This window comes from Mixophyes fleayi, chromosome 4 (assembly GCF_038048845.1).
Source record: "Mixophyes fleayi isolate aMixFle1 chromosome 4, aMixFle1.hap1, whole genome shotgun sequence".
NCBI lineage: Eukaryota > Metazoa > Chordata > Amphibia > Anura > Limnodynastidae > Mixophyes > Mixophyes fleayi.
The window spans coordinates 318436600-318453580 of NC_134405.1; positions in this window are offsets into that span (position 1 = coordinate 318436600).

Below are 16981 nucleotides of genomic sequence, written 5' to 3' on the forward strand. Positions count from 1 at the left end.
TGATTCCTCCTCTTCCTTTTCGAAGACATGGAAACCTTGGCTGAATAATATTAAAACCTTGTCAGTTTTCTAGACTGCAGAAACAGACAATTTATCCTTCTTTAACCTTGGACGCTCTCGGGACATTTGCTTGGCTTTTGGGCGAGCTGACACTCTATTTAATTTTTGTTTGGGGCATGTTGCCTTGCGGCCCCTGTCCCCTGCCCCCTGTTTTGTTTTCCCTTCCTCATTTCTTTCCTAAAACTCCATATCCTAACGCTCTCACTGTAGCTTTTATGCCACTTGTTAAATAATGTTACCTCATGCTGTTTGTGTTAACTGTCATATAATACTTGTGCTCTGAAACGGCAATGTATGCTTTATTATGTAATGACATGTGGCTTAAATAAAAGAAACACAAAAACATGTGAACTCATCATTATCCTTTATTTATAAGGCGCCACAAAACTGTACAGTGTCGGACAGCCATTGTAACAAATCATACGAAAAACAAATTATCCACAGAAACAGAACAGTATGAGGACGACAGAGAAGGTGCAGATAGGAGACAGAGGGTAGCGGGAGCCCGGGTCATGAGAGCTTACAATCTACAAGATAAATAGGTTCTTAAAGATTTTGCAATATTGCAACAGAAAGTGCTATGGAAACCATAATTATGCCATCAGTCACTAATTAGCATACGACCTTTTCACCAGTACAGAAAATAGCTTTCTGAAATAGCACCACACAATTGAGTTGCACCCTCCATGTAAGGCTCGCACCGTACCTGCTTGGACCCGCTTCTTCTATAAATCACTTGAACATCCACTGTTAGGTGCTTCATCTCCTGGTTTCACTGGTATTGCTGACTTCTCTGCATACATTTTTTAATTATCAGCCTTTCTGAAAAGATCCCAGTGGGGAGGTCAGGTGACAAGTGCGGGAGGGGGCACGGTGACGCCACATTTCGGGAGAGTAGAGAAGTATGAAAAAAATACTTAGTGGGTAGTAATAATCTTTAAGCTAATAATATTTTGCAAAGTATCATTACATCACCATTGCTCAACAGTCTTTTTTAGGGTTCCAGAACACTGGTTTACTGAAACTTGGGTTCCGAGCTAAAACTATGTTGAGCACCGCTACGTTATATAACAATTTCCATGTACTGTAGTAATAATAGGGCTCAGTTGTGGAACTTACGCCACTGCAGTTAGTGCGGCTGCTATGGATCCCAGAAGCGAGGGGGTCCTAGCAGTTCTTTATTGTGCATGCTCCAGGGCCTGGAGAAGAGCGGGACCTACGGAGGGGTGGACTGCAATCGCAGGGCTTGTCTTAGCTAAGCTGCCCAGTATTCGTGTGCTACATGCAAAGGCAGCCAGTATTTATCCTGCATGCAGAAAAGAAAAAAAATAATTGCATTTGCACCTCTTGCATTACATGGTGTGTCAGGTGCAAGTTTGTACCCTTTAGCTGGATTTGCTCCTTACTATAAATGAGACCCATTATGTTTCCATTATACTGCACCACTGAGTGTTTTCATTTATTATGTAGGTACGTGTTGTGCAGCATGGTGGCTCAGTGGTTAGCACCTCTGCCTCACAGCACTGGGGTCATGAGTTCAATTCCCGTACCATGGCCTTATCTGTGAGGAGTTTGTGTTCTCCCCGTGTTTGCGTGGGTTTCCTCCAGGTGCTCCGGTTTCCTCCCACAATTCAAAAAATATACTAGTAGGTTAATTGGCTGCTATCAAAACTGACCTTAGTCTGTGTGTCTGCCTGTGTGTATGCATGTTAGGGAATTTAGACTATAAGTGCCAATGGGGCAGGGACTGATGTGAGTTCTCTGTACAGCGCTGCGGAATTAGTGGCGCTATATAAATAAATGGTGATGATGATGATGTACGCACTCGTACATCCAAGTTTATGTACATGGTAACACAAAGTTGAGCCGCATAAAATTGTGACTCCCAAACAATTTGTCACCCTGCACATCATACATGCCAACTCTCCCGTAAAGTCCGGGAGACTCCCGAAATTCGGGTCAGTCTCCCGCGAGAGCTGGCATTTCTCCAGCATCCTGGAATTCACAGAGAATCGCGCCATTTGACGTGATTCTCGGTGAATCACGCCATTTTGGGGGGCGAGGTGAGGCCAATCACGTCATTTTGGCCCCGCCCCCTGCGACGTACATGACGATTTCGTGGGGGACGGGGCCAAAATGACGCGATTGAGCCCGTCCCGCCCCCTCCCGCCCTCCAGTCATGCCCCCTCTCCCGGAAACAAGTTTCCAGGAGTAGGTAAGTATGCTGCACATGCGCACAACTTACACCCATATTTTGAGTTCAGTGTATCTTATACTGGCTCCACATGCGCTTGGAGAGGCGGGTCAGAGGCGTACGTAAAAGTTTAGCGCAGTTAGGGTGCAACTGAAAAACAAACACTGAACGGTGCAAAAAGGTCCTCAAAAATGTATATACAGATAATCTAAGTACTTAAAAATCAAATTTATCTAGAGAACCGATAAAATTCTAAATACAATTTATTTCATTGATCAATAAGACAAAACATATATAACACACAAAAAATATTAATAATAATAAAATAACTAAATTAATGAGACAATCTTCGTATATTAAAAAAGATTATTTGGCATATTGATGAGCAAATATCGTTGACCGTAACTTTATAGCTTAATAGAGTCGACCTGGGACTTAAAATTGTTCCATTCACCCGTAGAGACTTGTATATAGGCAACATTTTGAAAGTTAGGTTGTGGAGATGCACGTTAACCTCTCCCTTTAGAGATGTATCCTATTTAACTTACACATATAGATACATCCCAACATTTGGGTATCCGACATCGGTTCAGGGGGTGTGACCACGTCACGATGGAGGCGTGCCTAGCCTTTTTGTCCTCCCTTTTAAACATCTCCATTGCCATGCCAGTGTTAGGAACTCCCAAGCCAGTATAGTGAAACTCGGGGACTACTCTGAAGGCCCGGTGTTCGCTGGAGCCCCTAGTGGTGGGGACAGACTTGGCTGTGGGCCGACCGAGGGTCGAGTAACGTATACTGACTTAAAGGAGCACCCAGGAGTGGAGTGATTGGCGGGCTGTAGTGAAGAGGGAATCCAAGGTCAAAGGTCACTAGCACAGGTACAAAATCCAGGGACAAGCGAAGGGTCAGACACACAGGCAAAAGAAGCAAAATCCGGAATCCAGGCAAAAAGGTCAGGGTCAGAAGCGAAGGTTCAAAGGTCCAGGAACAAGCAAAGGTCAAAACACGGGTAGTCAATCCAAGGTAGCAATAACCAACAGAGAGAACAAGCAGGCAGCAGAACTGAGGACAGAACGCTATAACCGGCAGTGAGGCTGCAGACCTCACTGCCCTAAATACCAAAGGCCACCAATCAGAGCCTAGCTCTGAGTCACACACAGCCCCTATACTAATTAAATCAATCAGCCCACAGGCTGTGTTAATTTGCGCGCATACGCCCGGCTACTAGTACTGCCGGGACGCAGCGCCAGATGAGAAGCGTCCGACCGTTGCCTTGGCAACGGCCGGGCAGGAACTGGAAATGACGTCCCGGTCGTCAAGGTGACGGCCGGGACGCCAGAGGACACAGGAAGCGAGCCGCGGCGGCTGTGAGTACCGCTGCGGCTCGTGTCAGCCAGCAGTCAATGAGACATACCTCCGAAATTTCCCACACCAGGATGGCGGGACAGAATTCCTGAAATCAAAACAAGTGAGAGGTCTTATCTTTGCACATTCCATAGGCCCGGTGCAAGGTTTTGAGTTTATGATAATGACGACATGTACACAAAAGTCACATTTTTTGTATATAACTCTAAATCAGGCCGACAGCGTATGCCGTGTCTTACAATATATAAAAGTATTAACTATGGAGTACAACAAATGCAGGGAAGAACACATTAAAAATGAGTTCTCTGCCCTGTAGAGCTTACAATCTAGTGAGGTGATGTGAGACGTGCAGGAACACAAGATAAGGCGTGAACAGCGTAAGTTATAAAACGTAAGAATATTCTAAGAGTCAAGATAATAAACTGCTGTAACTTTTTGTTATTACAAATGAGACATCATGATTTAATACTTGCACTAAATGTGGGAATCTAAATGTTATTTCATGAACACACACATGAAAGTTTAGAAGTCTCCCAGTGGTTTTGGCAAAGGACAGTTTTGATGAAATTGCGGTAGAGATCTTTTCAAGTATTATAAATAGATTTTGGTTTATAGGGTGGGTTACTACAATTTTATTTCCTGAGTAGTTCTGGGTCGTCAGATTCCACCCACATCGGTGACATCAGAAGCTGATATATTCATCTGCTGATTGTACTGATGGTCTGTCCCAGCCGCCGGGATTAAATGTGACATTCACATCCGTTTTTACTGACATTAGGGCTTATTGTCTGGCCCCCTTTGTCCTGAAGTTTTGATGTATTTTATAAACCCCATGTTCCCCCTTTATTCTTTTTTCTCTGAGGGAGGGAAAGGAAGAAAAGATTGTGTAGAAAACGGGACTGGTAAGGTGTGGGTAAGATTAACAATAACCACAGGGCTCCGTCCGGGCTCCTTAGTTTATTTGGTGTTCTTTCCTCTTTTTGTGATGTCATTTTGCACGATTGTGCCAGGCCCGGGCATTGGGTGACAAGGGACTTCTTGTTTCGTCATACGGTCACAATTTTATTTCTACCAGCATAAACAAATCAACAAATCACTAATAGTTGAATAGATGTATTTCATTTATACAGACATAATATGGAACAGGCTGGGGCCAGGAAGCTCTGCGTTAAGGGGGTAGGAGGATGTGGGGCAGTAAATGTGGCAAGAACTTTTGGGCTTGGTAGCCACATGGCATACTGCATCAAGGGGTCTATTTATGACCCTTCGTTTTTTTCACTTGATACTTTTCAATCCTTATCTCCTTGATAAGGATTGAAAAGTAACGGCAATGTATTAAAAAACTTCTCAGGGACAGCAGTGCCGATAGACTGCTGTCCCTGAGAAGTGACTCACCTGATCATCGCAGTCTTTTCTCAAGTTTAAAGGCTGCGGTGATCTTCTCTTTTTTTTTTTTTTCCCCTTTTTTGTTAGTGCGCATGTACCGACTGAAAAGTTGGTGCATGCGCACTAGCATCCTGGACGGCAAACTGTAGGATGAGTGACAGGGAGGGATCACATGATCCTTCCACACATGCGCTGTCCAGCTCTGCTCTTCAGAACAGAGCTGGACAGCGCGAAAGTTTTCAGATATGTTAATGTACGCCAGCTTCAGATGGCGCCAGCTTCAGATGGCGTACATTAACATGTAGAAAAAGAGAAAATTTTCTCTAGTTAGACTTTAATACATAGCGGTTCTGAGCACTTCCCATAGACTGTTATGGGGAGTGCTCAGAAAAACGATAGCAAATGCAAAGCAGCAGATATCTGAGATATCTGCTGCAATGCTTCAATAATACATAGCAATTTCACGGTAAACACCCGAAAACTGTTGTTTTCGGGTGTTTAACACAGGAAAAATCCTTGATAAATAGACCCCCAAGAGAGAAGTGCAATAGAGCGCTCCGTCTGATGGAAGAGAGTGTATTCTGATCTTTTTTTGTGCCTTCATTTTTATTACCTCCAATGAGCTGTATTTTTATGGAAAAAAATGTAAAAGTTGTAATTAATTAAGGCGGCCGCCCAAAAGTAGTTAGTAGTTGGGACTTGGACGTTGCGCTTTTAATTTTTCTGGTGAGCACATTGGTCTGTCATGTCCTGCAATCTGCGTATTGTCATACAAGGCATTTGCACAAAGGACACAATCTAAAATTAAAGAGGTAATGTCCTGGTCAGCTGATGTCCTCACATACCGGCTAGTGCGGATCAACACGTGACTACATTCTCCAATCTAAGGGAGTAAATCGTTCTTTTGCTCGGCCATACAAGTGCCACAATTACAATAAACCCCAAAATTTTACTTACCTGCTTCACTCTGTGAGCTGGATCTGCTGGAGACTCTGACAGGTCGGAGCTTAGCTGGTAAGTAAAAGTATTTTAACTCTTTGTACTCTTTGGTTGGAATTCTCCCTATGATGGCCCAAATGTTCACTACTTAATAGACAAGAGAGAGAAATGTTTTTGTCTATATTTGTAGAGAAAGTGGTAAATTACTTACAAAATGCAGGGAAATTGCTGAAATGTCCAGGGATTTTAGGAGTAATAGATTTGGAAGAGGAAGTAGTTTAGAACTTCTTTGCAAATTACCTGGAGTTTCAGATGTTTTGAAAGGAAAGGGACTGAGAGAGATCGTGAACAAGTGACTTTGGGGTATAGACATTTTATTAGTTTGACAAAGAAGACCGTGGTTTTACTATTTATCTAATTGAACGTAAGTGGAAGCTTTGGGATCTCTGGGGAATGTAAAATACTAATATTACATTCAGTTTTGGTCTCTGGTAATCAAACGGAGAATCTGGAATTCCAGACACCTCGGTGCTTTTCTGTGCCTAAAGCGCTAACTGGATCCTGTGGCAGCCGTCCAATCAGCACTCTTGTCTCAAGAGGTGTCAGAATGATGAAAGTGGAAGTTCTATCGCATTCTCCAGGTAGAATTGTCCTATACAGAGGTGGCGGTGGCTGAGAATCGGATGAATGATGGGGTCTTGGATATCAGAGCCAAAACTATGTGATGTAATGTGAACATAATGGGACTGATTCATTAAGAAAAGTGGGTCAAAAAAAGGAATATGTTTCCTCCCGGACAAAACCATGTTACAATGCAAGGGGTGCAAATTAGTTTATTATTTTGCACATAAGATAAATACTGACTGTTTTTTCATGTAGCACACAAATACTTGATAGCTTTATTTTTACACTGAAATGTAAAGTTGATCTAGGACATGCCCTACCCCAACTATAAATCTGCCGTCATATTTTAAATTTAGCTCCCCCTCCAATGCAAAATGGTTTTGCCAAGGTGCAAAGTTACTAATTTTTTTTGCTTTACTTTCGTTAATGAATCAGGCCCAATTTGTGTGCATGTATTGTGTAATATGAAATGTTTATATGCTGTAAATGTAGCATGAGTTTTGTCTGATAGTTTAATTTCTTTTTGTTGTTGTTTAAAAGACAAAACAGAAACAAAAACACTTGCTGGAATATAGTGCTAACATCCATGCCTGGGCAGTTATGTAAAATAACTGCCTACTTGGCATTAATCTTGGGTTAGATACACTCCCTACCTCGAGCAAAAAATATTTCAGCTCCCACATTACTAGAAGTAAATATTCAGTGGCATACGATTGTCTGTTTAGATAAATTTATGCCCATACTTTACTGAGCATTTACATAAAAATAATGTGAACATAATTATAATTATGGCATGTTTTTCGTTAAACATTTCCAGAGCTCAGTCTACATACATAATCAGGTTAATAAATTAGAAAGTTAAAAACCTGAGATTTATAGTTCAGCTTGTACCTACTGTTTTCTCAAATTCATGGCACTCAGGCAATATCATTCAAATTTGAGAAGACAGTACTCTCAAAATGGCTGCTTCTACTTTGTTTAGCCTACAGGTACACTTTAACCCCCCTCTGACGACCGTGTCATGTGACTGGTACAAACTGTGTCTGAATACCTTAGAGAACAGGCGCTATGCCTTTGCTCAGTAATAAACACAGACTATGGCTTCGTTCTACATCAAGGGGTTACTACGTCCTGACATATGGATATTAATGAGGCAGAGTTGCACCTCATTTTGATGACAGATTTTCCTCTCTGGGAAATAATGACCCTGAAACTGACACATTCTACTCCAACGCCAACAAAAACATCTTTAAATAAAGAATGTTCTCCCCCAGAATGTGGGCTTACCCCCCACTAAATAGGAGGGTACAGAAAACAATTCTGACTCAATGAGGAACTGTTTCTCCTAATCCACTGCACATTCTATCATCTTAACCCCCTGGTAACTACAGCGTACAGCAGAACACATCATCACGTTAAAGACCCCAGGATTCGAAAGTGCTGACAAACGTAACTTAGATCATAAGGGTTAAGCATCATAAAATAGAACAGAAATAACTACTTCACTAATGGCGATGTAATGAAAAACAAATGCTGAGGCAAAGAAATATTTTAGGAAAACATTGGATGACAGAAAGCAGAGAGCTCAGTGAGAAAGAGCGGTACATGGGAGAGTGTAGCAGTGAGCGCTATTATTAGGGTCCGTGAGGTCAGATAGCAAAAAAAAGGAATAATTTATTTTATCCATTGCATTGGATTTAGTATTTTACTATGTGTTAAGTTCTAAGTATACTTTATAGCCAGGCTACGGTTATATACGATCATTCCAAAAGACTATTCTGTGAGTTTTAGTGAAATGTGGATTAAGGAATAGATTTCTCAAACCTTCTAAAAAGAAAGTGAAGGTGTAGCCCATAGCAACCAATCAGATTCTAGCTATCAGTTTCTGTAATGTAGTAGATAAATCAGTGATGGGCAACATGACACTCTTCGGGGGTGACATGGTGCTAGAATCTCATTGGTTGCTAAAGGGCAACTCCTCCACTTGACCTTTTTAGAATGTTCGATAAATCTGCCCCTAATTTGCCAAAACAATCTATGTCAAACGTTGTTGCTATTGGCAGCCTTTCCCTTAGTATTCAACAGTTCTTGTAGACCAGGTTTTCTAAACATGTTGTACGGATACCTCAGACAGATTTAGTATTGCTTCATCCTGGTATACTGGACTCCAAATAGTGGTTTAATGGACTGGTAAAAATATTTTTTATACAGAAGAACTAAGAAGGGGTGTTTAAAATGTTTATCATGATTTGGGGCTGCTTGATTGAAGTATACCCACAGTAGAGTGTATTTGGTATAAATTAGACAGTAGGGGTTACTTGGCAAATGTTTACCATAACAAATGGGCACACAATGTAGAATTTGAGAAGCCCTGATAGTCGCGTGTGCACCACTGCAAAGAGGGGCATGGCTGCCTCACGTTGTGGCATTCTCAGGACTTCCTAAGCACGAGGCCGTCCCCGCCAAACTCCTTCACCTCCCCTAAAAGACTCTTTCGATGTGCCAGCAATTGTACCCGACATCCACTAGCAGGGCACAATTTACAAATTATTAAAAACACTAAATAAATGAATATGCATAAAACAAAACAATGTTATATAATTATATTCTGAAGTCGTATGCCAAAGAAAAATAATGTATATGTTAAAAAGAAGAACATTTATAAGCTGGTATCTGAATGCTACCTAATTAATTAGCACCGTTCTACTAGTTAGAGAGAGGTGGGAGTCTTGGGGGGTAAATGTATCAAGCTGAGAGTTTTCCGGCGGGTTTGAAAAGTGGAGATGTTGCCTATAGCAACCAATCAGATTCTAGCTGTCATTTTGTAGAATGTAGTAAAGAAATGATAGCTAGAATGTGATTGGCTTTTCAGACCCGCCGGAAAACTCTCAGCTTGATACATTTGCCCCCTGGTCTTCTTTAATTATACACACTTCTTTTATGAAATATACACTTGTGTTTATTTGGAATGTTATTTAAATGATTAATGTACAAGCAGCTTGAATGCATATTTGTAACTTATTCAAGTACATATTTTCCCTACAAAACTTGCAAATAATCTTATTTGTTCTACCAGTGTACGCAAGTTACCTCTCTGAATATCCTTAGCTTGGATGAGCCCTCTTAGAGCCAAGGATAAATCGTTAGCACCAAGTCCAATTGTTCCAGGTACTTTCCTAAAGGGCTGATGCTCAATCAGAATTGCATATGCAATGTGGAATTGTATGTGACATGCAGCCTACCCGCTCTGCACCCTATCAGCTCTCATAATGTCCACAGGTGCTACAAATTACCTAAAATCAGTTTATTACTAAGGAGAATAACATCAAATAAGAATTTCCCTAGAAAAATGTTACAAATCCAAAGGAATTATTGTATTATCCGCTGTCTAAAGAACAGTTCTTTTTAGGCTACTAGATTCCTTCTGAATCTTTTTACATCTTATTTGCATAGTTGAGTCCCTGGAATTAAGCAGGAAATCACCAGCAAGACATAGAAGAGACCGATTAGAAGTAGACTCAACTAAACATGAAAACATTTCCGAAATAAATAGCTTGTTATATAGGCCTACTATTGTTTCAGAAAATGTGAATTTATGACAACTAAACAATATGGTTTTCTTTATATAAGTTGTCATATAGAAACCATATCATATATTTAATTTACAATTCATACAAGCACAAGAATATATACAATGAAAAGCCAAAACAGGAATTTAAGTTCATTGATATGAGGAAAATAGAGCTTTGGTGAGTGAATGAGTGGTTAGTGATTATGGACATCTTCATCATCATCATCATCATCATCATCATCATTTATTTATATAGCGCCAGCTAATTCCGTAGCACTTTACAGTTGGGGACAAACACAGTAATAAACAATACAGGGTAATACAAAGAGGTAAGAGGGCCCTGCTCACAAGCTTACAATCTATTGAACAATGGGAGTTGGATACATGAGGTTAAATGCTACATTTTGCATTTCAGTCCGGCCAGATTTTCAAAGATAAAAGGTAATTTGTATGCTATATGATCCAGTTACACAGAAATGTTGGTCAGGGAGTCAGAGGCTTGTTGTCTTGTGTGAATTGTGTAAAGAGTGTAATAGGGTACCCTAGTGAGGTTAAGAGTGTGGTTGAGGAATATTATAAGCTTGCCTGAAGAGGTGAGTTTTCAGAGAACGCTTGAAGGTTTGAAGACCAGAGGAAAGTCTTATTGTGTGAGGGAGGGAATTCCATAGAGTGGGAGCAGCTCGAAAAAAAAAGTCCTTTAAACAGGAATGTGAGCATCTAATGAGAGTGGACGAGAGACGCAGATCTTGTGCAATCTTTAGGTATAATGTATGTGAAGATACACACTTATTATCAAGATAGAAGGCTTCATTTACCCTGTATGTTTTTAGGGTGTGTTGGCCTAATGACAATTACTTTTGCACTGTTGCAGCTCTTAAAATGATGTAATTAATATTGTCACTTTCTATGGCTTTTCATATGATTGACATTCTAATACCCTACATAGGTTGACTTCAGAATTAAGCCCGACACACTTACTGCAGAAAGACATATATTTAAGACCTTTGTACTGGCAACAGGAAATGTTGTGTGTTCAATATTAGGCTGGTAATTCCACTTTCTACAACCTTAAAATTTGAAAATACCAATGCATGCATTAACCAGAAGTCTGTTTTCCAAAAGGAGTCTGCTTTTCAGATTTTCAGAAAACCCTAACCTGCACTTAAGAGTCCTTCTGAGGATGAAACTGGCTGCCTATAAGTGTATGCTCCGTGTTACCACAAGCTTATTTTATGCTTTAAAAATAGTAGGTAAAACGTCAACCTTAAAAAATACCATGTTATACCGCTTTCATACTGCCGCCCCGGCAATATCAAAGTTTTTCAAGCCGGGTTTTTGCCGGGGCTCGGAGCGTCCCAGCTCAGAAACACCATTCATACTGCACCTCGGACCCGGGAATTTCCCGAGTTGACCCCATTCATACTGCACAAGTCTGTGCCCTGGCAATTTGTGGGAGTCATCACCAGAGCAGTTTTCATTGGCTGAAAAATGGTGATGTCATTGAAAGGTGACTGTTTTTTTTTTCTTCCACGGGCTACCACCAATAAAATCATCCTCCAGAGACAGGCAGACAGCCAATCAGCTTGTTTTCTGTGCAACCCGGGTTGAAAAACCCGGGTTGCACCATTCATAGTGCAAATAATACCCATAGTACTCAGTGGGTACTGCGGTGTGAGCAAAAGTATCATGCTCCTTAAAGCCTACCTTTCCGGAACTTGTCCCCGATGGCCATTCAATCCTATGGGGAAAGCATCACAGGAAAGGCATCTTTGGATCCCTCTCCGTAGCCTTCTTGATTTAAGCACACGACCCTAGGTGCGAGGAAAATCGAGAGGAGAGTTTTGTAAAATCTCCGCCGTGGACGTTCTGGAGACACCTCACGGCTAATTGAATCTCCCCCCTGTAGTCATAGAATGTTCTAGTCTCTGTACCAACAAATGTACCTCACAATAAGGGACATTTACAAAGTGCAAAAACTCCACACAAATGCTGATTTGTGACCTCCAGCATATACTTTTTTTTTACAGGGAATTTGCAGGTGAATATGACAGGGGTGGAGTTTGCACCATACGATGGGAGGAGCAGAGTGAGTATGCACCTACCTATGATCCAACATACAAAAATAAGATTCTGTTTCGAGGAACAAACCTATTTAAATGAGATAACGGGATGGAGAGGGTGCATTAAGGTTCTCTGCCTTTCCCTGGGGCACTGCCTTTTTCTACATCCTTTCCGGAGGTCTTGTCCAGTAGTTTTAATTGGATTCATGTTGCACCTTCCAGTTGTAGTTTTATGATAAGAGCATTTCTTAGAGCACTTCTACCAACGTAATATAAGAATGTAAATACCCTAGCGTGAGTCGTACTGAAGACAGACCCCGTGTCCCCTCACTCCCACGGTTAATGCTCCTTAGGCTGAGCATTGCTTAGTGGATTGCTCCCCATAGTGGAAGTGACAGCTGGTGTCAGTCCAGGGGAGGGAATTGATAACGAGTGTCCACATCGGAGGATTTAAAAATGGTTCCATCCGGTCCAAGGGCTGATCTGATGGAGTATGGCTTCTCCAGAGCAGAGACAGTAAAGAAGATTGTGACCGCCTCATGAGGTTGGGGTATGCCTAGAAAGTATTTATCCTCACTGATGGAGGGAGAGATATAAATATAGAGACCAAAGTCTAACCGCAGTTTATCTTCCTACCCTAACTGAGTTTGTGCTGGAGATGTTCAATAATAGAGTGGGTTATATGGAAAGAAGGTGCCCAGAATTTTAGCAGTTGTGATGTGAACTATATTCACACACTCATGATGTCCTATGTCAACCTTGCTATCGCAAGAGCAAGGGCCCTTTTCACAGACCAACCCACAGAGCCCAGGGTACCTGTGGTCCAGTCCAAGCTAGACCAGAGATACTTTGGGTGGAAGGTAGGTGCACCTACATTGCTGACAACTGTGGAAAGGGGCTATAGTTCATTTAATATGTAAATGAAGCAAAGGCCAAAAGTATTCAGGAGCAAAAGTTGAAATGATTGAAGAGACGGACCTAAACTGATACTAGGGGCTTTATGTAGAGTCGGACGCAAATCCAACCGGTCAGCGCAAAAAGCAATTTAAGCCAAGGATCCGTCTCAGTTTGCACTGTGACTGAGACGGATCTGCCTCTTGCACCTCTCTGCGCTTAGAGAGGTGGAACGAGGAAGGTAGTGGGTGAGCCTAGCAATGTACAGGTGTGTTCACGCAGATTATTTGCTATGCTGAGTTGCAAGGAGCTGCAGATACGTCCATGAGACGTTTCTTTTGCAGGGGCTTCCTCCTGGTGCAACAGACCTTGCTGTATTAAAAACAAAAGTAAAATAATAATTACATTTAAAAAAAAAAGTTGTGCACCCCCTCCCAAACAGCTTAACCAACCCTAGTGCTGTTTGGGGGGAGACAAGCACAATTTGCTTATTTGTGCAGTAATTTATTTATTCATCTATCTCCTTTACAGTGTATCATGCACACCGGGCCGTAAGGCAGATAAAGAGGTGTGTCTGTGCAATTTGCATAGTATTCTGAGTCGTACGGATCTAAAGATGTGTGTGACTTGGAATCCTATGTAAATTACGAGATGCAATATACACTTACGATTTCAGTATAAATTGCATTCAACTGTACATCAGGCCCTAGGCTGGAATTTGAAGGGACGTTTGTATTGTTTCGGCCGTGCACAGTTTTTTCAGGTGGACGGACAAACCCATGAAAGTATGAGACATCCCCCCTTTTTGCTCAAGCAGATCTGGATGATGCAGCAGAATCTTCTAACTGGTCTTTGTATTTATTAACACTACATTTGAAAATGTTTTGCCCGAGGTAGTAAATGCTTAGGTAAAGTTTTTATTAAGAGTAATCAACAGTCCCGACTGCAGCTGGCTGATATACAGAATGAGAGAGCTGACACAGAGGGGGGGGCACCAATGTATCAGTCTAGGAAGTTCATCGTTTTCCAGTCCTCATAATTCTCCTTCAGATAAATGTGGACCAAAATTAGCAGTAAAAGTCAAACATACCAAAATTAGTTAAACAGTAATGATTTACCAAACTCCTTTCCAAGAACACAGTGTTATTCATATCATACTTGATGCCCCCCCCCCCCCCTTCCTCTCTCTCTTTCTCTCACTACCTTCCCCGGCCCAATTAGAGCATTTTTGAGGTTTCTCTCGACTTGGCATGCAGATTCTTCTGATTAGCCACAAATTAATTTCTGGAACTGTAAGAAAATCTTGCAGAGACCCAGAACAACCACATAACTCACAGCAAATTCTTCTCTCTCTTTTCGGGCTTATGAGCTCAGTGTGGGAAAGAGACAGAAAGAATGCAGGGAGAGCCTTTTCTAAAACACTCTGATATCCTTCAATTGCAAAACACAAAATACTGAACATTCTTGGTTGTTTCGTGATATTTTACTGTGCGGCAGAGTGGGGACCATTATCCACATGGTTTGGGAGTTATTTATAACATTATAATTTTAGTAGTACGAAACAATTTTAAAGACGTGGCTGAGTGGTCACCACTAAGGATCATTTATTAGTCTTTTATCAAAACCCTTTAACTGTGTGCTGACTGCATTATATTTCATTGTCCATTTTCCACTGCTCAATCAGCTTGGAGGGGGCAGGCCGACAAATAAAGTATATAAACAGGAACCCCAATAGTGCAGATGAGGGGTTCCCAGTGAGCCACCCCCATTATTTAAGTAAGGGGGAGCAACTAGTAATTAACCTTCAATATAAGGGGAAAAAAAAGAATATAATTAACACAAAATCACAGAAATCATTGTACTTTTTCACGTTATTATTGAACACTTGAACATTGACGCAACGTTCCCTGGAGGACAATAACGTGCAGTATAATTTAGGCAGCACATCACACCTATATTTTCGCGATTGTGCATATATATAGAGTAGCCGGCATAGACGCATACCCCTCAACATGGGCAGCACTGTGGCTAAGTGGTTAGCACTTCTGCCTCACAGCACTGGAGTCATGAATTCAATTCCTGACCATGGCCTTATATGTGTGTAGTTTGTATGTTCTCCCCGTGTTTGCGTGGGTTTCTTCCGGGTGCTCTGGTTTCCTCCCACACTCTAAAAACATACTAGTAGGTTAATTGGCTGCTATCAAAATTTACCATAGTCTCTCTGTTTGTGTGTGTGTGTATGTGTGGGTATTAGGGAATTTAGACTGTAAGCTCCAATGGGGAAGGGACTGATGTGAGTGAGTTCTCTGTACAGTGCTGTGGAATCAGTGGTGCTATATAAATAAATGGTGATGATGATAATATTCATGGGCAATGGCCTCTTGCGAGACACTGTGCAAAGTTATGGAATAAGTCAGACACTGTTCTATGTACATGGCCAGAGAACAATATAAACTAGGACCTCGTCTGTTTGATGTTTTTGCTTATAAATTACTGCTCATTTCACAATCTTTTTGTAATACTATAACTCAGGAAAGTGAGGGTATAACTATACGTGCTGTACATATATATTATTGTATTTGTACATTTTCAGCTTCTTGTAGAAACTCCTGTTTATTTACACATTGGTGAAAATGTGGACTTTTTTCTCTGTTTAAGAATCAGATCATACATGGCTTTTTGAGGCGGACTGTTCAGGCTGATTTGACAGGTCTTCAACTACACAGGGTGTCCTACAAAAAGTCTAAGTTTAAATATCTTGTTCCATTAAAATAAATATTTTCTTGCACAAATCCAATTTCTTGAGGCATATCTTGCACCTAATTAGTGAGAAACCCCAATCACCCCACACACCCGTCAACAGGCATAATATCCACTTGTTCCATATGAGCAGCCATCTTGTTGCATAAAGGGATGTGAGGTTCCACATATCGAGGTCATGACCTTCAACTGCTGGCTGATGTCACGTAGTTCTTTTTGTGCGCTGACGTGTTACTACCATTGAAGCAAAAAAAAAAAAGGGAGTAAATTTGCACCTTGGCAAAATTATGTTTCATTGGAGGGGGAGATAAATTTAAAATGTGGGGACAGATTTATAGTTGGGATAGGGCATGTCCTAGATCAACATCACATTTCAGTGTAAAAACTATTAAGTATGTGTGCGCTACATGAAAAAGCAGCTAGTGTTTTCCTTGCATGCAAAAACATAAACTCATTTGCACCTCTTGTATTGTAACATGGTTTGTCCAGGAGCAAAACTTACTCCTATTTTTTGCTTTGCTTCTTCACTCAGCATCAGGCCCCATGTGTCTCAATTTGCACTAGTGCACAAAAGATATACACAGCGATAAGCCACCATTTGCAGAGGAGAAAAACTTTGTACAGGCCTAGAAGAGGATTGGTTGCATCTAGTTTTGTGAAGCAGTGCAAGAATGAGATTTCAATTTTGCAGAGCGAAAGTATTGAAATTAGACAGAAGGGCAGAGGAAAGCACACAATTTATGGGTTTCTTGCTGTATGGAGGGTACATGCCCATTTTCGGTCCGCAAAAAGGCTTGAATTTTCTTTGGGACTTGACCTAAACTTTTAATAGGACAGATTTTGTGCCTAAATGTTGCACTTCGGTTGAGAACCACAATTCTAGGTGCACTGCGAGCAATGTCACAAAAATCTTCACATACAAAAGAAGTGACCTATGTATTAAAGGCAGCACCAATGTCCCATAGCGCCCATCATCATCAGTTATTTATATAGCGCCACTAATTCTGCAGCGCTGTACAGAGAACTCACATCAGTCCCTGCCCCACTGGAGCTTACAGTCTAAATTCCCTAACACACAGACACAGACAGAGAGAGACTAAGGTCAATTTAACAGCAGCCAATTTTTGT